Genomic DNA, 21,939 nt, shown 5'->3' with positions numbered 1-21,939 from the left:
CCGTGACACTATAGAAGGTAAGAAATACCAAATCTGATTTGAGATGGAATGAAATGGGGCATAGAATGCATTTTAAAACATTGCTTTCCTTGACTTTGTCTCTTAAAAATCTATAATGATTTGAGAACTGCGGTACAATGATTTAGTACTTGGATAAAATACCTTTTGAAGTGTCACAGCTATGGTGATTCTAGTATAAATCATAAAATAAAGTTAAAACTTCACATTCATTCTGTTTGCTTTGGAATAAAAGGCATGTTCTTTAGAAGCATATTCTGAGACAGGACATGCAAATGTAAACAGATCTACATGGGTTGCAGTTTAAAATCTAATACTTATGGGGCGCCTGGGTGGCTCAGTGGGTTGGGCCTCTGCCTTCCACTCGGGTCGTGGTCTCAGGGTCCTGGGATTGAGGCCTGCGTCAGGCTCTCTGCTAGGCAGGGGACCTCCTTTCCTCTCTCTTTCTGTCAAATAAATAAATACAATCTTTTAAAAAAAAAATCTAATACTCATTTCTTCGTTTTTACTTTGTTTATTAACGTTCGTCCAAGATTTTAATTGACCTTCAAATTAAATAAAAATATACCGAAGAAAGCAAAATTTTTTCATAGACTTGAAAGATAGAGGGAAGTCTTCAGTTTTAGTATTTTGCCAGTTCAGCAAAGTGGATTTGTACCGTGACGCTGAGGCAGTGACTGTAACGGTCTGTTACTGGCTTACCACTGATGGAAGTGTTGGAACAGCTGTAGTGGTGCTGGATGTAAAAAGTTGGCTGCTTCTGGAGTTCCATGCAGCATCTTCGTATTGTCCCTTCATCGAATTCTTAAGTCCATGTAAACTTAGAGTATTTGATTAAAAAAACACCGGTATTCAGGTTTTAGGTACCACAGTATGAGAGAATTACTTACAGCCCTTTCAAACATGTTACTTAGGACTCGATGACAAGGTGCTGTTAGATTTAAGTAAATTAGGTGCTCTGTCTTTAAATTTGGCCTAGAAAAATATTTGTAGCCACAGTCTCACATCAGCTGCTGAGAGGAAATAAAATATTTTGACGGCAGTTTGAGAGATTTGACAACCTCATATTAAATCCAAGAGTTATTTTGTATTTAATACATGTCAGTTTACTTCTGCATTGCAAAATATGTTCCTAACCGTGGTGGTTGACATTTGTTCCTGCACCTTGTTTTTCACGTGAGCACCACAAAATGATTTTTGATCTGCATCTCAATAGATAGGTTTTTAAAAAATTAAGTCAGGTCTGCAATGCAGTCATTTAATTGCCCACTGTGTGCTTCGCATATTACTGGGTGCAGTGAGGTGGTATTGGATGAAGTGGAAGATTGAGTTAGGTGATACTGTAACCAACTGCTCATTGTTGATGAATTTGACTATGTTTTAAGGAAATGGAAATAGCTTCTCATCAATATGTTGGAGTCTTGAGTCATAGGTGCTTATAAAATGGATCATCGTGAGTCACAGTTGTATTTGTAACTTCAGCACTGCCTAATTTAAAGTTAATTGATGGGGATGCCTGGGTGGCTCAGTGGTTAAAGCCTCTGCCTTCAGATCAGGTCATGATCCCAGGGTCCTGGGATTGAGTGCCGCATCAGGCTCTCTGCTTAGTGGGAAGCCTGCTTCCTCCTCTCTCTCTCCATGCCTGCCTCTCTGCCTACTTGTGATCTCTGTTTGTCAAATAAATAAATAAAATCTTTAAAAAAAAATTGATGGTATGTTGCTTTAAAACATGATTTCGAATTGTGTATTTCCCACAGCTTATTTCCATAGGTCTCTACATTTATAGTTCTCATAGTGTTAGCCTTTGTTTCTGTTACTTTTGTACCCTTTTCCTCCTCTAGTCAATTATAAGCTTATGAAGGCAGAATTGTTTTGTTTGCTTTTATACCCTTCTTAGAACCTAGCACAATTTTCTTCAGGAAGAAGTAAATGAGTACATAACTAAGCAATTGGTTTTGTACCATTTATATGATGATATCCATTCCTTGTTCCTTGTAATGTCTGATCAGTCCTTTATTTTTAGGATGACAGTTAAAATAAAAACAAGTGCATAATCTAGGTGAAAGTAGCTCTTATTAGCCACATGACTTTGGACATTCTTGCTTGAAAACCATTGTAAGCTAATTTTTTTCAGGTTTTTTTTTAATGATCGTCATTGCTTTAGCTGGACATTTCTTTTTTTTTTTAAAGATTTTATTTATTTATTCGACAGACAAGTAAGCAGAGAGGCAGGCAGAGACAGAGAGGAGGAAGCAGGCTCCCTGCTGAGCAGAGAGCCCGATGTGGGGCTCGATCCCAGGACCCTGAGATCATGACCTGAGCAGAAGGCAGAGGCTTTAACCCACTGAGCCACCCAGGCGCCCCCCTGTTTAGCTGGACATTTCTTGAGCACCTACTAAGTAAGATGTATTTCTCTCCTCCCAGTTCTTTAGATTTGGAGCAACTTAGAGTCACATGGGTATGAGTCTTACGTGAATTACTCAGGATTTTAAACAAAGCCAATATGAAGGGGAAGGTTAGTTTAAAGAAAGCTGTAGTTCTTCTTGAGATTAAATTGTAGTACTGGAGTCATATTGGGCAGGAATATTTGTTTTCATCACAAGCAACCGGTACCAGTTCCTGGTACATAGTTAATACTCACCGAGTATTTGAGTGACTGACTGAGTGAAGGAATAAATGTGTAAAGAACTGGGTGCAGTTGCAGAAAGCTGGTAGAGTAATTAACTGGTCAGGCCGGTGTGCAACCATTAGGTCTTGAGTTGTTTGATTAATAGCTTCAATTGGAATGGGTATGGAAGTCTTCATTACTTGAGAACTCTTTGTCAAGTAATGCCTGCTCATTGCCTGATGTCTGTTAAATGTTGGTAGGGGCCACAAGGGCATCTTCCACTTCTGGGGAGCCAGCTCTTCCGGCTTCCCTGTTAAGAGAGTGAAAGAGAAAGAAGAAATGGGCCCTAAGTGTTATGGACTCCTCGTGATGCATTGCCAGTAGTCTTTGGCCTGTGTAGATGCTTTCAGCAGTCAGTCAACAGTTCACCTGTGGAATTGTCCTACCACTTACTGGGAGTCAGTATTGTGATGACTTGTTTTACACCGAGATATATTCTGAGAAAAGGCAGTGTAAAAGGGCATCTGTACATTGGAAATGCATTTTGATTTCATGTTCCTTTGAAGCCAAACAGTGAAACTCTGTCTGCTTTCCAGTTCAGGCATCTGAGACTTGATAACATGTGGGAAGCACGGGACGTGGATTATGATGAGAGGGAGGTGCAGAAGATTAGACTGGGATCCACCAGCAGCTTTATCTTCTACAGTGAGGATAAGGATGTCTCCTTTTGGATTTTAGGAGTGAATGCCAGGGACATGAGCTTTGTACCCTAGCAGTTAAGAACTACAATTTCAAACTGTGTGTTGTTTTCTTACACGGACTGTGCTCTTTTATCCCTTTGGCCTTCGCTTATGCTGTTTTATCTCTTTGCACACTCTTCACTTAGCCCCTTCTTTGCCTGGTTATCTCATGGTTCTTACAGTATTTTATCTGGGCAGGTTTTCCCTAGTATAAAATCCTAGGCTTATATTTGTCTTTGCAGAGTGAAGTGTAGGAGTATCCTTTAGGATGCTAGAAGAAAGTTAGAGCTTTTGTTGTTGTTGTTTATATGTTTATCTTGAGAGAGAGAACCTAAGGTTTTCTAACATTATATGGTTGACACTGGCACTCTCATTGACTCATATGTCAGGTGACTTGTTACAAATTATATGAGCAGTTCTCTGAGGAAGAGTGGGAGTTTGTGAATCACAGAGCAGTTTATATCAGTACCCAGACTTACTTGGCTTTCAGCACACTGCGGTGCTATTTTTCAGTTTGTTATATGTTTCTGGTTATCTTCGACTTTCAGACGTTTTGGTTACCCTTGATGTGATAAAAGCATACTTGATTTAAATCTAAAGTGAACCATTTTCTCTGCCTTCCTCTTGGATAGGTAGGAGACCCTTGGACCCCTTAACTTCAGTCACTTTCCCAACTCAACTGTTACTATGTTCAGTATGTTAGTTTCATGTATTTTATGTCTCTAACGTTAATTGTTTCTCCACCCCTTGAGGAACAGTGCTTATTCTTTAAAAGTACACCTGCAAATTTATTTAGTTGCTCAAGACTTGTACCCCATTTTCTCATTTTTGATCTAGTTTTCTTCTCAAAATACCATTTTTTAGTAGTTCTTTCAGTGCAGATATGTTGGTAGTAGATACTTTGTTTTTGTCTGAGTATGCTAGATTTAAGTGTTGCTTTGGTTGGGTGCTGTAAGTTATCTTTTTTTCTTTCTTTCTTTCTTTCTTTTTTTTTTTTTTTTTAAAGATTTTATTTATTTATTTGACAGAGAGAGGGAGAGATCCCAAGTAGGCAGAGAAGCAGGCAGAGAGGGAGGGGGAAGCAGGCTCCCTGCCGAGCAGAGAGCCCTATGCGGGACTCGATCCCAGGACCCTGAGACCATGACCTGAGCCGAAGGCAGAGGCTTAACCCTCTGAGCCACCCTACTATAAGTTATCTTTGTCAGTTGAGGATATTATCCCACTCTCTGCTGGGTTTTGCCATTGCTATTTGTCAGTCTTCTGTAGTAATTTGATTTTTTCCTTCTGATTTTTCTCTGTGAGTTCACAGATGAGGATTCATACTTCTTATATCTGAGGAAACTACAATTGATAATATCTAGTCTCTTGGGCTTTTGTTCTCCGGATCTTGTAATAATCTCCTTTCCATATTTTCCATTGCATTATCTCCGTGCTTGCCTTCTGCTTAACTCTTCAGATTTATCTTCCAACTCACCTCTGCTCTCCTCATCTGTATCTAATTGTTTTGCCCAACCATGGAGCTTTAAACTTCGGTGCCTATTTTCATTCCATTAAGTTCTATTTGATTTCTAATCGACCCTAAAAAGAACTTATTCTCGTGTTTTTTTATTTCTCCTATCTTTAGTAAATTTGAAACTTAATTATTTGAATCTCTACTGTGTAATTCTGTTGACCTAAGTGTCTTGGAAATACAAACCCCCGTGTTTTGTGTATGGTTACTCTTTTCTTATGATGGGTTGTTTCCATGTGTTTTTCATAATTTTGGATTCTGAAGTTATGTTCAGGCCCTGTGGAAATTCTGTAGGGTAGTTTGCAAATATGTTCCTCCAGACCTGTTTAGTATTTGTTTGGCACCTGAGGTTTTCCAGGCTTCACTTAGATGAATTTCTTGGTTTGGGAGTTTTCTCAGACAACTATCTGTGTAAACTTTCACCTGCTGTTGTTCATTTAATTTGTTGTGAATTTGGTTGTTTATGTATATACTCTTAATTTCATATTGTTGAGATCTTGAAACATGGAAAGAAGCATTGGGAATGAAATTGTGTTTCAGTTGTGTTGTATCTGCTAATTGTGTGAAATAAAATTTGAATAACCTGAATGTAAATTCTTTGTCATAGAAAGTTACTGAAGCTGGTGGGTTTCTAGAAAAAGGAGGTTATTTTGAAGGGTAGGAATGCTTTAGGGACACCTGGGTAGCTCAGTTGGTTAAGCGGCTGCCTTCGGCTCAGGTCATGATCCCCGTCTCCTGGGATAGAGTTCCACATCGGGCTCCTTGCCCTGCGGGGAGCCTGCTTCTCCCTCTTCCTCTGCCTGCCACTCTGCCTGCCTGTGCTCTCTGTCTCTCATTCTAACAAATAAATAAATAAAACATCTTAAAAAAAGAAAAGAAAAGTAGGAATGCTTTAGCCTAGTAATTCGCAAACTTTATGATTGCAAGAACTCTTGAAATTTGTAGACATTATTGAGAGCCCCAAAGAGCTTTTGTTTTTGTGGGTTGTATTTCTTGATATTTACTGTATCAGAAGCTAACACTGAAAAGAAATTTATAATAACTTAAAATAGCAACCTTATCCCATGTTAGCAACCTTTATCCATGTTTGGATAAAAACTCCCCTAAGAGTTTTTATCCAAAATAAAGTTTTCTGGAAAAAAAAAAAAAAAGAAAGTGGCACTATTATATTTTTGCAAATCTTTTAAACATCTGGCTAAATAGGATTGTAGACAGCTGGATTCTGATAACAGCTTCTGAGTTCAGTCTGTTTGCAGCATGTTTTATCCAAGTATATGAGGAAAATCTGGCCTCCCACGTAATTGTACTTGGAAGAAGAGGAGTGTTGAAATAGCCCTCTCAAGTAATTGTGGTTGTTCTTTGATACTACACTAGAACTAGCCACTGAGAATTTCTTAAAGATTAGTTGCCATTAGTTGGCCTTTTATTCTTTGGTAAAATAAAATTCATTAGTCTGTCTTGTACTCTGAAAATATCTTTTTCTTATGCGTTATTTTGAAACTTCATGCTTTATTTGGAAAATACTGCTCTGAATTATGCAGATCTTCCAAAAGGTGACCCAGTTCATTTTATAATGAGAACTTTCTACCCCACTGCCCATATTTGTTAATATCAGCACCATCCCCATTTAGGAGAAGTCTTTAAATATTGGGAAGCCATCTGGCACATGAGAGGTAAAAGTTAGCTAAAAATAGAATTTTCTCTTGAAAGCCTGAGTTTTATCATTGGCAGTACATGCTGTTGGTTGTTTTCCTTGAAGTAACAGGCTCACTTTGTTCTTATTTGAAGAAATACTGTGAATGTCCAAGACTCAGAAACCACTGCCAGTGCTGTCTAGACAAACATTACGAGCAATTCACCTGTAGTGGAGGAAGTTGGGTTTATTACTTGTGGCAGCCAGGAAGATTACTCAGTAAGAATTTGTCAGGAGGGATTTCTTATGGGACTTGGGTTTGTGTTAGATGTTTCAAGAGAGAGCTAAAAGAAGGGGGCTTTGTGCTGGATTAGATGCTGGGGGTAACTGGTGTACAGATTCTGTAACTGGGTATCTTAAATCGTATATTTAAGAAAGAATAAATGGTAAGGAAGCAGCAGTCACTCTTATTAGCCAGTAGAGGGGGCTATTTGGTCATTTGTGGTTTGGACGATATTCTGTTTTTGTTTAGATTTGTGATGGTCAAAGTGGTATTATCTGATGTTAATGGTTAGTTATGTTTAACAGGAGAACATCAAGGCTTAGCCTTGAGGGTCAGAGTTTAGTTACACCAAGGCCCTACTGATAGTACCAGACAAATTTTCGTCCTTGAGGGCCGCTCTTGTTTTTGCACTGTAGCTTGTCAGTTGTTTTAAGTGATAATGGTGTGTGTGCAAAAGGCGTCTGGTTCTGGTTGCATCTCAACGGTCTCAGAAGTGCTTTTCCTAGAAATAACCATTGTCTTGCACTATGCAACAGGACACTGTCACACAGAATCTCAGAGACACTTGGAGTGGGCTGAATGACTGCCCTCAGGAGATATGTCCACATCCTGATTCCTGGAATCTGAGAATCTTTCCTGGAAAAGGAGTCTTTGGAAATGTAATTAAGTTGAACATTGTGAGACTGGGAGACCATTTTGGATTATTTGAGTAGGGCCTATGTCCAGTGATAAGTATCCATATGGGAGAGAGACAGAAGAGAAGATGCATTTGGGCAAGAGGGGGTCATGTGTGATCGTGGAGGCAGAGGTGAGAGTAAGATGGATACAAGCCAAGGAATAGCTGTAGCGGGCAGAAGCTGGAAGAGGTGAGGAATGGATTCTCTCCTTGACTCTTTGGAGGGAGTGTGGCTTTGCTGATGTTTAAATGTTGTACTTCTGGTCTCCAGAACTCTGGGGGAATAAATGCCGATTTTAAGCCACCAAGTTTATGGTATGGCAGCCTCAGAAAAGGAATAGACTTGTATTTAAGGGTTGAGATTTAATGAAATCAGTAACTTTTACTGGTTTACGAAAGGGCATTTGTAGGGGCAGCTGACATCTTCTGTCGTAAGGAGCATGTGGAGGTGGCGAATACAAAAGTTGCTTGTTGCCAGTTCCTTGATCGGTGCTAATGCACCAGCAGTTTTATCTACTGGTCCTTTTGGATCATAACTGAAAATGTCAAGATGGTAAAACATCTCAGCATTTTTATGAACATAGGTTTGATCTTGCAGACTTCCTAAAAGGGTGTGGTGGCAGTGGTGGGTGATCTGTGTACCACATTTTGAGAATCATTGACTAAGGAACCCTGACCCAGTTGAAGAACCAAGAGAGAAAATGAAGAACTTTGTTCTTTGAGATTGTTTGTTAGGGCCCAGGATATTCCAACCACTATATTCTTTTTTATACTACTGGCTGACATATAAACAGTAGCATAGTGTATCTTGACTAAGATACAGACTAACCGTTCTGTTGAACTGTAGTTTGTTTACTATTGTAAACCTTACTGTACTCATGTAAATGAGCAGGTAAGAATGTTTATCTCCCTAGGAAGTAGACCTTTTACTTGTAATAGAATCCCAGCTCAACCCTAATGTTTCCTTCTGTCCACTAAAGATGATTGGCTCTTGCTTTTGGAGATTTACCTATCAAGGGAGCAGTACGTGGTGTTGGTATCTTGTCTTTTTTTTTTTTTTTAAATTATATTTATTTATTTGACAGAGATCACAAGCAGGCAGAGAGGTAGGCAGAGAGAGAGGAGGAAGCAGGCTCCCCGCTGAGCAGAGAGCCCGATGCGAGGCTCGAACCCAGAACCCTGGGATCATGACCTGAGCCGAAGGCAGAGACTTTAACCCACTGAGCCACCCAGGGGCCCCGGTATCTTGTCTTTTAATGAGGTCTTCCTGTCTACCTGCATTCTTTATGTGCCATAGTCTTTGTTTTTGGAACTATAAAATGCTTGTTTTTTTTATACCAAATTATGTCTGGAAGATTTATGAGCCTTTTTTCTCTCCTCTGTGCTTCCTAACCTGTGCACTCATATGTGCTCACATACACACACTTCAGTGCACTTTGCACTTTGTTATCTAGCTGTTTCTCAGTCTTTCCCTGGAACCTTGCTTTGTCACTACAGAGTTACAGATACTGATTTCCATAGATATTAAAGGTTTGACATTAGTCTCTTTACAGCTAAACTGAGGAGGACGAAATACAGTAGGAGCAATTCATATACATCACAGAGTTGCTTATAAAAAGGATTTTAAAGCTACTGCGTGTTTAGAAGTTTGTACTGTATTCTCACTTAATTGTTTGGGAATGTGCCATAGCAGTGAGATGGACGATCTGGCCCTGAAACCTCTAGTTGGGAGCATGAGTATTCAGGTCAGAGAAACATAAGAGAGGATGTCTTACTTACACGGACAGGGGAGATGGCCCTGGCTCTCTGAGACCAAGAATGACAGGCTGGGGAATGGGCCAAAGCTGCGAGGAAGCACAAAGGAAATCACTTAATGGGCGAATGGGTTAAAGGTGTTCTCACGAAAACCAACACCACAAAAACGAACTATTGCTGTGTAAGCAGTTAAGGAAAGTCTGCAAGTACTTGATAATATTAGGCCCTACACCCACCCCAACTGGCTTTGAACTAGTTGACACAGAAGTCTTATTTGTATCTAGTAGGAAATGTGGTGTCTGGTAAGAGTTGATGCTGTAATTCAGTCTAGGAGTAGGGTTGCTCTAGTTTATTGCACTTGGTGAGATGAGAGCCATTGTCTGCCAGCGTGAACAGGGATTGTGTTGTGGGCATTTCCTGGTGCAGGCTCTTTGGTTGCAATTTTCTTCACTGCTGACTTACTGTTGTTCATCCACCTAACGTAGTACTAAAACATTATGACTTGCTGTCTACTGTCGTCTTCTCTTTCTCTTGGTTTTTGGGGGTTTATACTTCTCAAATGCTTTTTAATTTATTCCTTTTTGGAAGGAGCAGAGGGTATACTCATCCCATTGTTTGTAACTGGACATCTCTGGTTTGATTTTTTACCAAGTCTTGAGTTATACCTCAGGCATTAATTTTTTCTGCAATTCCTGGAACCCGTATCTGGTACATGAGAGAATGTTGTTTCATATTCCTTCCCCCCCCATAAGCCCATGCCCCCTTAGGCTTTCTTATATTGTTGTGTCTTTCCCCTAGCCAAGATTTTTAAGCTTTGCTTTTTATAGTTCGTATTACAGAAAAATATAGGCACATTAAATATGCTTTCTCATGCCGTTTCTTGGTATGTTTTGAGGAAAGATGTAGATTTGGATCCCTTTCCTCTCCAGTGAAAATCACACATTGCTCTCTGTTTAGCGAATGCTACCTCCTCTGATCAGTGTCTAACTTGCTCTGGAGCCAGAAGACACATCTGTTTGTATAACTGGATGTCTGGCTGCTATTGACCCTTGGTAATTAGTTTAAACTTTTCTTACATGTTTGCTTTTAGTGAAAGAACTCAGTACCGCATAGCTTTATGAGTGACGTAGAACACAGTGAAATGTTTTCAAAGCCGATTCAGAATTGGATATTGCCTCATTTAAGTGGTTGGTATTGCCACACACATCCAATTCTGAAAGAGCTGAAATAAATGGGAAAGCTGTCTTTAGCTCATTAGTGAAATGAAGGAAACATTGTGAGTATGAGGATGAGTTGTCATGGGAAATTAAATGGAAATGAAAAATGTTAATAATCTTAAATTGGTTTTGCAATGCATACCGATTTTTTTTTTTTTTAAAGATTTTATTTATTTGACAGACAGAGATCACAAGTAGGCAGAGAGGCAGGCAGAGAGAGAGGAAGGGAAGCAGGCTCCCTGCTGAGCAGAGAGCCCGATGCGGGGCTCGATCCCAGGACCCTGAGATCATGACCTGAGCCGAAGGCAGAGGCTTTAACCCACTGAGCCACCCAGGCGCCCCTGCATACCGATTTTTAAATATGTCAGGTTACACTGGCAGTTGGATGCTCTAAAGACTGTGACCTTCACAAGGAAGCACAAGCTCATCTGACAATTGAATGAATGTATCAACAAATAAATGAATGAGATCCTATCTGTCTAATTCAGGAATTGATGACCAGCTAACTGAAAAGAGTAAAAAGGAGAAATGGGAGCTAAGCCTTGGTATCTGGGTCAAGTTGTGGAAATTCTAGCATCCGTCCAGTTAAGTTCAACATTCCAAAGCAGTACCTGACTGACCTTGGTTTGCTTGTGTGAACAGGCTGTTGAAAGGAACAGATCAACTTTTAAAAAACTCTCCCCACCCAAATACTATTTAAAATATAAGCATATAACCACGACATCAAAAAAACTGACATGTGCTCAGAATTACTCATGAGGAATTCTGCATACTTGTAGTTTTAGTGAAATACTGATTCTTAAAATTTTACATTTTTAGAGGTTTTAAAAAATTTCCCTTATGCCCTTTCCTGCCCCCTGCCCCTCTCTGACACAACTGGTGTTCCATTCACCTAGCTTAGCTTGTCTGTTTTAGAACTTCAAATAAAAATAATTCTGCAGTTTGTACTTTCTGGTCTCTTTTGCTCAACATGTTTTAAAAATTTATATGTGCTGTTGGACATGCAAATCATTACTTCATTTTCAGTGCCGAGCTGTGTTCCATTATGTGAAACTAAAATTTGTTTATCTGTTCACTTGATGGACATTTGCGTTATTACTACTTTTTGGCTAGTATGAAGAAAATTGTGATCAGGCATGTACAGATTTTTATTTTTTTATTTTTTTTTTTAAGATTTTTTTTTTTTTTAATTTATTTGACAGACAGAGATCACAAGTAGGCAGAGAGGCAGGCAGAGAGAGAGAGGTGGAGGCAGGCTCCCTGCGGAGCAGAGAGCCCGATGCGGGGCTCGATCCCAGGACCCTGGGATCATGACCTGAGCCGAAGGCAGAGGCTTAACCCACTGAGCCACCCAGGCGCCCCGCATGTACAGATTTTTAAAGGACACTTGTGGTCAAGTCTTTTGGGTAGATACCTAGAGATGGAATTGCTGGATAGATGTACGTGTAACTTAAAGCTGTGGTTGTGAGCTGTGGGTGATTTGCTGCACTGGGGGAATTTGGCAATGTCTGGAAACATTTTTGATAATCAGGTTGGGTGGGGGTGGAGAGAGGTCCAAGAGATTGCTGTGCACACACACAAGGTACAGGATAGTTTTGCTTGCCAAGAATTCTTTGGTTCATAGTATCTATAATGCTGAGGTTAGAATTTCTGCTTTCAACAAAAACTGCCAGTGTGCCAGACTAGTTGTATTATGGCAGTATATGACAGTGTCTATTTGTTGCATGTACTCTATAAAATTTGGTATTAGTAGTCTTTTTTTTTTTTTTTTAAAGATTTTATTCGTTTAGTTGACAGACAGAGGTCATAAGTAGGCAGAGAGGCAGGCAGAGAGAGAGAAGAGGGAAGAAGCAGGCTCCCTGCTGAACAGAGAGCCCGATGTGGGGCTCGATCCCAGGACCCTGAGATCATGACCTGAGCCGAAGGCAGAGGCACAACCCACTGAGCCACCCAGGTGCCCCGGTATTAGTAGTCTTAATTTTAGCTGTTCCTAGTAGCTGTCCTGTTTGTGGTTTTAATTCATTTTTCCTTTATGATTAATGATGTTGAGCATTTTTTCCCTGTACTTTTGACCATTCCTGTATCTGTCTTTCTCCAGCTTTGAGATGATTAATATATAACATTGTGTATGTTTAATGTGTAAGATAGTGAACATTTTCATCACCTCACATAGTTACCTTCCCCCTTTTTTGTGGTGAAAACATTTTAGATCTACCCTCTTAGCAACTTTCAAGTATACAATACAGTATTATTAACCAATGTTTAGTATAGTTACCATGCTTCATATTAGATGCCCAGAATATATTCATTTTTGAACTGGAACTTTGTATCTTTGGCTACCGGCTCCCATCTTGACCCCGTTCCCTGGCCCCTGGCAACCACCAATCTACTGTTTCTTTGAGTTTGACTTGCTAAGATGCCACATGTCAGTAAGATCCTACAGTTCTTGTCTTTCTGACTTGTTTCACTTATAATACTCTCAGATTTCACCCATGTTGTCACAAATGGCAAGATTTCCTTTTTTGTGGCTGAATAATATTCTATCATATATACATCTCTTCTGATTTCAGACTGTATTGCAAAGCTATAGTAATCAAAGCAGTATGGTGCTAGCTTAAGAACAGATATGTGGACCAGTGAGGGGTTCCTGGCTGTCAGTAGAGCACGTGACTCCTGATCTTAGTGTTGTGAGTTTGAGCCCCATGTTGAGTGTAGAGATTACTTAAATCAATAAATCTTTAAAAAAACAAAAATAGATAAACAAAAATACATGGACCAGTGAAACAGAACCGAGAACCCAGGAATAAACCCATGCATTATGGTTAACTAATATTTGACAAGGGAGCCAACATAGTCCATAAAGGGTGCGGCAAAAACTGGATATCCACATGGAGAAGAATGAAACTGGACCCTAATTTATACACTAAAAAAAAAAAAAATTAAGTGAAAGTATATTAAAGATACAAAGTTAAGATTCAAAACCATGAAACTCCTGGAAGAAAATATAGGGAAAAATCCCTGATATGGGTCTTGGCAATGGTTTTTTTGTTTGTTTGTTTGTTTGTTTGTTTTGGATATGACAACACAGGCAAAAAACCCCAAAAGTACACAGGTGGGATTACATCAAACTTAAAAACTTTTGCACAGAAAAAACCAATCCCCTGTTCCTCTCAACAAAACCAACAACAAAATGCAAAGGCAACTTACGGAATGGGGGAAAATATTTGCAAACTATACTTCCCAAATATTCAAGGAAACTGTACAACTAAATAGCAAAAATTTGATTCAAATAATGGCAGAGGACTTGAATAGACATTTTCCTCAGAGAAGATATAAATGGCCAACAGGTGCATGAAAAGGTGTTCAATATCACTAATAGTAAGAGAAATGCAAATAAAACCCCCCTGAAATATCCCCTTATACCTGTTAGAATGATTGTTCTCAAAAAGACAAAAGATAAATGCTGACAAGGATATGGAGAAGAGGGAGCCTTTGTGCACTGTTGGTGGGAATATAAATTGGTACAGCCACTTGCAAAACAGTGTGGAGAATCCTCAAAACAAAACAAAACAAAACAAAACAAAAAAACTAGACCTACTATATGATGTGGCTGTTGTACTTCTGAGGATATATCTGAAGTAAATGAACTCACAACTTTGAAGAGATTATCTTGTACCCCCATGTTCACTGTAGTATTATTTACAACAGCCAAGATGTGGAAATGACCTAAGCCTTCTCTATTTTTTGCAAAAGGTTCTGTTCAAGTCTTTGCCCAGTAGAAAAACTAGACAGTTTACACAGTCTCATTCCTTTTCCACATACATTTCTTGCAAATATTTTCTATTGGTCTGTAGCTTTCCTTTGTTTTTTTGTTTTTTTTTTTTTTAAGATTTTATTTGTTTATTTGACCGAGATAGAGTGCACACAAGCAGGGGGAGTGGCAGGCAGAGGGAGAGAGAGAAGCAGGCTCCCCACAGAAAAGGGAGCTTGATGTGGACTCAGTCCCAGAACCCTGGGATCATAACCTGAGCTGAGGCAGATGCTTCACTGACTGAGCCACCCAGTTGGCTCTTATTTTCTTTTAATGGTAACTTTTGAAGTCCAGAAATTGTAACCTTTGGGGTCTCCTTCACATCTCTTTCTTTTCTTGCTAATCTAGTGCTTTTTGTGCCTATGGAAACTTCTGTTATAACAAGATGTCACTAATATACTCTCTTCGGTTATTGTCCAGAAGCTTTGTACTTTTTGGTTTTATATTCTATTGGAAAGGATTTTTTAAGATTATGGTATGAGGTAGGGATCAAGGTGTGTTTACTTCCATCTGGATTTTCACCTCTTAACATTTCTTCTTTCCCCAGGAATTTACTTTGTTTGCTGCCTAAACTCAGTTGATCTGTTTTGTTTTTGGACTTTCTGTTCTTCTCTTTTTGATCTAATATCTGTCCTTATTACCTATATTGCACTTCTTTAATTACTTTGGTAATTTTAGAGAAAGTCATGGAAATAGGCAGTGTAACCCCTTCAACTTTATTCTCCTTCAATATTTTGCCCATTCTAAGTCTTTTGAATTTCTAAGTAAATTTTAGAATATACTTGTGAGTTTCTGCAAGAAATCTGTTGGGGCTTTAATGGTGATGGCACTGATCAATTTGAGAATTGGCAGATTAAGTCTATATTGACAATACTGAATCTTCCGGTTTTCAAACATGGAATATGTATTTGTTTCTTTCTGGCAGCACATTTTAGAATTTTCTGTTACAGGTCTTAGAGTTTTGTTTCTTTTTAAGTATTTTATGATGTGTTTGTTGTTGTTGTTTTTAAGTAGGCTCCATGCCCAATGTGGAGCCCAGCATGGCACTTGAGCTCTCATGCTGAGATCAAGACCTGAGGTGAGATCAAAAGTCAGACACTTAGACAACTGAGCCACCCAGGTGCTATGATATGATGTGTTTTTAAAGTTTTATTTTTTTAGGAGTAATTTGAGGTTCACAGCAAAATTGAGAGGAAGGTACAGAGGCTTTCAGTATACCTCTTATGTTCCTACATGCATAGACTCCCTCAAAGTGGTACCTTTGTTAAAATGATGCCTACATTCATAAATGCCCAAAATCCATACTCTGTGTTAGGATGTACTTTTGGTGTTATACATTCTGTGGGTTTGGACAAATGTGTAATGACACTTATACACCATTATAGTATCATACAGAGTATTTTCACTCCCGTAAAAATCCTGTGTTCCTCACCTATCAAAAATTTCTTCTGAAATATTTTAAGATTTTTGATAACATGTAACTGGTATTTGAAAAAAGTTTTTTTTGTTGTTGTTGCTAATGCATCCAACTCAGAATTGATGTTTGTATTTTGATTTTGTATCCCGAAACATTGGTAGATTTATTTGTTATGTTAGGATTTTTTTTTTAATTTCTTTAGGATTATCTGCATAAGCAATAGTTTTAATTTTTCTCTTCAGGCTTTATGTGTTTATTCACTTTTCTTGCCTCTTGCAGTGGCTAGGACCTCCCATGTAATTTCAAAAAGAAGTGGGCAGAGTGGACATTGTTGCCTTTTCCCTGATCTTTGGAGAAATACATTTAATATTTAACCATTAAGTATGATATAGAATTTAAATTTTTTATTCCATTTGGCCCACCCAAGGTTTGTCTTAGGTTGACCTAAACATTTGGATAGGGGAAGAAAGATTAATTGCCACACTTGGCTTCAGAGCAACCTCAGGTGTCCCTCTTCTTTAGGAGCCCTTGCTGCATTCTGTGGGTTAATCTTGCTCTACCTTCTGCCCCTATGAGAGTTCAGGTGCAAGAACACAAGATCCCCAAAGAATAGGTGGGAGAGCCATACTAGCTTAGAAGCTTTTCATGCTCCTCCAGAGCTATTGTCTCTTCTAATAACTCCATAGGTATCTTCTCCATGGTCCCTGCAAGGGACATGTCCATTATGAAGAAGTTTGAATTTGTACTTCCTATCACATTATTATTTCTTCCAGTCCAGATGCAGTCTACCAACCAGGGTCATCTTTACTATAAGCATAAAGGTTGTGGATATCCTACCTTTATCAGGTAGAAGCTACCTGATAAAGGAGACAAAACTTAGAAAGTTAACAAAATGTCTGATTACCCATATCATAGTTGTCCTTCATCAAATTGAGAAAGTTCTCTATTTCTAGTTTTGAGTGTTTTCTTTTTAAAATTATGAATGGGCATAATTTAGTCAAGTGCTTTTTATAACACCTATTAAGATGGTACATAGGTTTGATCTCATATTTGGTTAGTGTGGAGTATTACATTGATGGGCTTTGTGTTCCTGGGCTAGACCCAAATTGCAAGTTGACCGTTTGAGCCTCATTTTCATCCTGTGTGAAAAGGTAAGAAAATCTATCTTTCATGGTTCAAAGATTAAATTATTTGGTTTATAGAAAGCCCTGGGGAAAGAGGATGGTTCACACAGGTGAGATGAAGATGATGGCCACAGCTGTAGATGTGTTTTGCCATCTTGCTTTCCAAAAGTAAAATGCCAGGTTACAGTTGATTGCTTTCTTTTAACAGGCTTTCTCTGTAACTGATGACACAAAGAAGGGCGGTTACAAGTAGCAGAGCACAGGATAGGGAAGCAAAAGTTAGAGATTAAAGAACAGACTTGACAATACTACCTTAATACTTGGTGCTGAATCAGGTTTCTGAAGATATAACTAATTGTCCTGTTCTCCTGAGTTTGTGCATCAGAAGAAAAATTTTTTGAGGTGACTAAAAGAGTGATTTCTGGACAGTCCCCCCCCCCCTCCTCCTGCTTCCACTTAGGACTAGTGTGTTTGTTTAGGCCAGGAAACTGTATTATCTGGTTTGTTTCCAGCATAACTGCCATTTGAATAGTCACGATTTCTAAAAAGCTTTGTATTGGAATTCTTTATCAAGTGCTAATTGGATTTGTAATTTTCCTAGTTTACCACATCCTCCATAAATATATTTGCCTTGTCTCTTTGTCCCAAGCAATACTGTTTTGTTACAATGCATTGAAATAACATATTTTTAGTATTCTACTCAAGTACCTTATTAATGTGAATGCCTGCTATATTGTTGCAAAATGTTTCTCTTATTGACGACTTGCTCTCTTTCTGTTTGGATGGGGCAGTAAATAAAGGTACTTAATTTACATAAGCCTATTAAATGAAATTCTCAAGAGGAAGGAAAATAATTTTAAATGCAGTTTACAATGTGGTGACAGCTGATCCACTTACAAATAAGCTCATTTAGTGGAATTGGATTGAATGAAAAAAATTCACAAGTTTTATCACATTGTGATACATACCAAGTGGTATTCATAATATTAAGCTGTATGAAGAGATTTTCTGTTGACCCCTTCTTTTCTCTCTTCTTACCCCAAAAGGGTAAAAAAAGAAAGCGTCTTTGTCTTGCCTTCCAAAATGATTCTGTTAATTTATAGTTGAAATGGCTTTCCTTGAAAGGGAGGCAGGAAGAGTCTGAGCTGCTGTTATCAAAGGTTCTGAGAGTATAGCTCATATTGCACAGCCAAGAATCCTCTCCCTTCCCTTGCTGTTTTCTTTCTTGGAGAGACAATTAGCAGACTTTCTTTTTTTCTGAGAGAAATAAAATGAGCAAAAGAATATGTATGGGACAACCGAATTGCTCTTGTTTTGATATCTCTTTAAAAGTTTTTAAAAGCTGCTTCTGTAACATCGTAAGGAGTTCTGTTTCCATTCGCCATTGGGAATTAAGAGCACAGCCATCAGAAGAGATTATTCTCACATATTTCTTTTTGACCTCTACAAAGATGTGTTTTCTCCTTTAGAAAGCGACTGGCAAATTCACCTAATGTAGAACATGGAGTTCATTTGTTTAAAGGGTTGCAGCCTTAGGGTACAAATATAACATGTCAGCTCTTCCAATTAATTTCTGGGAAGCTCAGGTGATGACTCTGATATGTCGATAATATGGTATGGATATGGGCTGTAGTTACCTTAGAAACCACCTATTAGGTTTCTGCTTAGGAATTGTGATTCTCACAGGCAATTCTTCAGGACATTCTCAGATTTGAATTTGGAAGTAGAAGACCCACTTGCATTCTTCAGAGAAAGCACAAGTCTAAAATTTTTCTACCATTAATTCATTCTGCAGTTCTTTTTGAACATCTTCTAGATCTGGTTAAAATTTACATGAGCAATTTTTCTCATCTGCAATTAAATTCCAGTTAGACTATTACTAAATCACTTTAGATTCTGCAGTTTTATTTCCCTAGGATCACTTGCTGCTTGCTCCTCTTCAATGCATTTTATTAATAGTCTTTACCTTAAGTCACTATTCTTGCACCATAATATCCTGGTAACTGCTATTTTTTAATATGTTTGTACATTACTTTTTTTTAAGTATTTTTTTTAAGATTTTATTTATTTATTTGATAGAGAGAAAGAGATCACAAGTAGGCAGGGAGGCAGAGAGGAGGAAGCAGGCTCTCTGCGGAGCAGAGAGCCCGATGCGGGGCTCGATTCCAGGACCCTGGGATCACGACCTGAGCCGAAGGCAGAGGCTTTAACCCACTGAGCCACCCAGGCGCCCCAGTTTGTACATTACTTTTATGAAAGCAATTAATTTGACTAATCCTGTGGAGAGAACTGAGTATTCTTTTGCTTGTCGGTACTGTCATTAAAGTTGCAAATGAAAACTTTTTACCATGACTTCGTTTGCAGTGCTTGCTAGCCAGTAGCAGGCTTGGATCAGATCTTCAGAGGGCATTTAGCGTATGAGGAGGATGGGGACAGACTCTTTGGAATAGAAGACAAATCCAACGAAAGAGAGTAGTTAGGGCAGAGAGTATGAAGAAAGGGAAGAGCAGTCAGTGGTATCAAATTCTGTATGACAGGTTAATTGATTTCTCTTGGTTCTATCTTCTCCTTCCTGCTCATGGTTGTTGCCTGAGTTTAGGTCATTTCCTTTTCTTTACACACATATGTTCTGTCTGAAATATCCTTTCTCACTGTATGACATTAAGAATATCTGTTAAACCTTTAAAATGAGATTATTCTTTCTTCTTGGAAACCATTTCCTAGCTCCAGTTCCCTATGATTTCCGTCTATTATGTATAAACCAGTGTCATTGAACTTATTTACTGCCATATTGAAATGGTCTCTGTGACTATTTCTTGCATAAGACTGTGAGCTTCTTAAGATAGGGACTGTTTTAATCAACTTTGTACATCTAGTGTCTAACATACACTTTGACTTTAATGGAGGCTTAAAAATAAGAAAGAAATGTAGAGACTTAATAGGAGTCTTTAATTTTAGCAATGAGGCAATAATTGGTGTCCTTCCCCAGGCAATTTTAATCCAGTACTGGAGGTGGAAGGCATAGTAAAGTGGGTTGATAAATGAAGAGATGAGGGGACCACAGTTCAAGAAGGTTGGCTGTGAAGGGAGCTGGGGTTGGGTTTCAAGGGGTAGCTGGTTGGGAAAGGAATATATCCTGCAATTTATTTGTTCTAAGAACTGACAAATGTGAACTGGGAAATGTGAACATATTTAAAGGCCTAAGGAAAGCAGCTCCTGAACCTCATTGAAGAGACTGAGGCAGTGGGTTCGGGAGGAATAGGAATGATCAAATCCAGGGTTTGCGGGGAGAAGTGAGCCTTGGAAGCACCAAGCTGTCCATGCTCTTTGGAGAACAAAAGGAAGAAAGATTTAAATAATTGGTTTAGAAGTGAATTTTAGGGCAGAATCCTTTATTTTTTTAATAGTCTTAATTTTTATACAAGGAAAGTAAAGTGAAGTATGTGATGATCACACTGCAGCCTGAGTCTTCTGCCTGGAAACCCTGGTATGGATCTTTATGAGATGATCCCCAAATTCTTGATTGGGAGACTTGGTGAATATAATCTCTTTGCACCAATCTCTTTGGTGGTGAGATGGATCTAGGTCTTAAAGATGGCATCAGATGTGATCTTGGCAAAGTTGTCCATGGTGACAGTGCAGCATCTGGCCAAGGTGTAGCTCTTGTCAGTACCCACCATGATCAGCAGCTTGTTGGGCACAGGAGCCTAGACAATGCCAGTGTTCCTGGAGAGGAGGATGAGACCCACTAGAACAGAGCCTTAGTGGCTTGTCACCTCGCAAGGGACAGTGGAGGCCTTGCTGATCTTGTTCCTCTAGTAGCCTTGCCACACAGGGACCATGGAGAGCTTGTCCAGGATGATGGTCCCGTGTACAGCAGTGGCTGCCTCCTTGGAGTGCCTAACACCTAGACTGACAAGTTGGTTCTAGTCCCCCATGGTGACAAATGGCTTGAATCTAGTCTGCTGGCCAGTGTGGGTCTGCTTTTGCATGGGCATAATCCTCAAAACCTCATCGTTGAGGAAATACTGAGGAAGTAGGTACTTCCCCAGGAAATACCCCCAGGAAAAAGTGATTCCTTGGTGGGTAGGGAGAAGAGACAGATTTCCTCTCGGGAATCAGTTTTCATATCCTGGACTAGGTGGCTTAGTTTGGTGGTGGAGATCCACACCTTGGCCTTGGCTCCACGGAAGCTGTCTTGGCTTCCCATTCCAGGACCTCTGGGGCTGCCTAGATGTCTTACAGCACTGGCGTGATCTATTGTTTTGTCTTTCCTTGGAGAAGAAAAATGCACATTCCATTTAGATCAGGGGCTTCCTCCTTTTGTTGTACTTTATTTATTTATTTATGTTAGTCACCATACAGTACATCATTAGTTTTTGATGTAGTGTTCCATGATTCATTGTTTGCGTATAACCCCCAGTGCTCCATGCAATCCGTGCCGTCCTTAATACCCACCACCGGGCTCACCTATCCTCTCATCCTCCTCCCTTCTAAAACCCTCAGTTTGTTTCTAGAGTATGGAGTCCATAGTCTCTCATGGTTCATCTCCCGCTCTAAATTCTCCCCCTTCATTTTTCTCTTCTTTATCCTAATGCCCTTCATGCTGTTCCTTATGTTCCACAAATAAGTGAGACCGTATGATAATTGACTTTTTCTGTTTGACTTATTTCACTTAGGATAATCTCCTCCAGTCCCATCCATGTTGATGCAAAAGTTGGGTATTCATCCTTTCCGATGGCTGAGTAATATTCCAATGTGTATATGGACCACATCTTCTTTATCCATTCATCTGTTGGAGGGCATCTCTGCTCTTTCCACAGATTGGCTGTTGTGGACATTGCTGCTATGAACATTGGGGTGCATATGGCCCTTTTTTCCACTACATCTGAATCTTTGGGGTAAATAACCAGTAGTGTCATTGCTGGGTCACTCTTGTTATACCTTGAATCAGAGCCAAGTTGAAGAGTAGTTACCAGTAATGTAAGATTGGTGGCATTGCTTTTTGTGTGTTTAGGTAGTTCGAATTGAGCAGAGTAAGGGAAAATACAACCCAAGGTGGCTTAAAGGAAGACAAAACAATGTATTAATTACATAATAAGAAACCTGATGAAAGGCTGTTGTGGTGTCAGTTCAACAGCATTGTC

General features: G+C 39.2%; 1 protein-coding gene and 1 pseudogene across 1 annotated transcript in view; one reads left to right on the top strand and one right to left on the bottom strand.

Annotated features, from left to right (window-relative positions):
* LOC111153748 (DEAD-box helicase 10) overlaps window positions 1–21,939 on the top strand; it is a 270,832-nt gene that overhangs the window by 97,303 nt on the left and 151,590 nt on the right. The window lies entirely within an intron of this gene.
* LOC111153973 lies at window positions 7,851–21,002 on the bottom strand (annotated as a pseudogene).

This window comes from Enhydra lutris, unplaced genomic scaffold, assembly GCF_002288905.1.
Source record: "Enhydra lutris kenyoni isolate GAN:26980312 unplaced genomic scaffold, ASM228890v2 scaffoldscaffold34, whole genome shotgun sequence".
NCBI lineage: Eukaryota > Metazoa > Chordata > Mammalia > Carnivora > Mustelidae > Enhydra > Enhydra lutris.
This window is presented reverse-complemented; position numbering and strand designations above follow the sequence as displayed.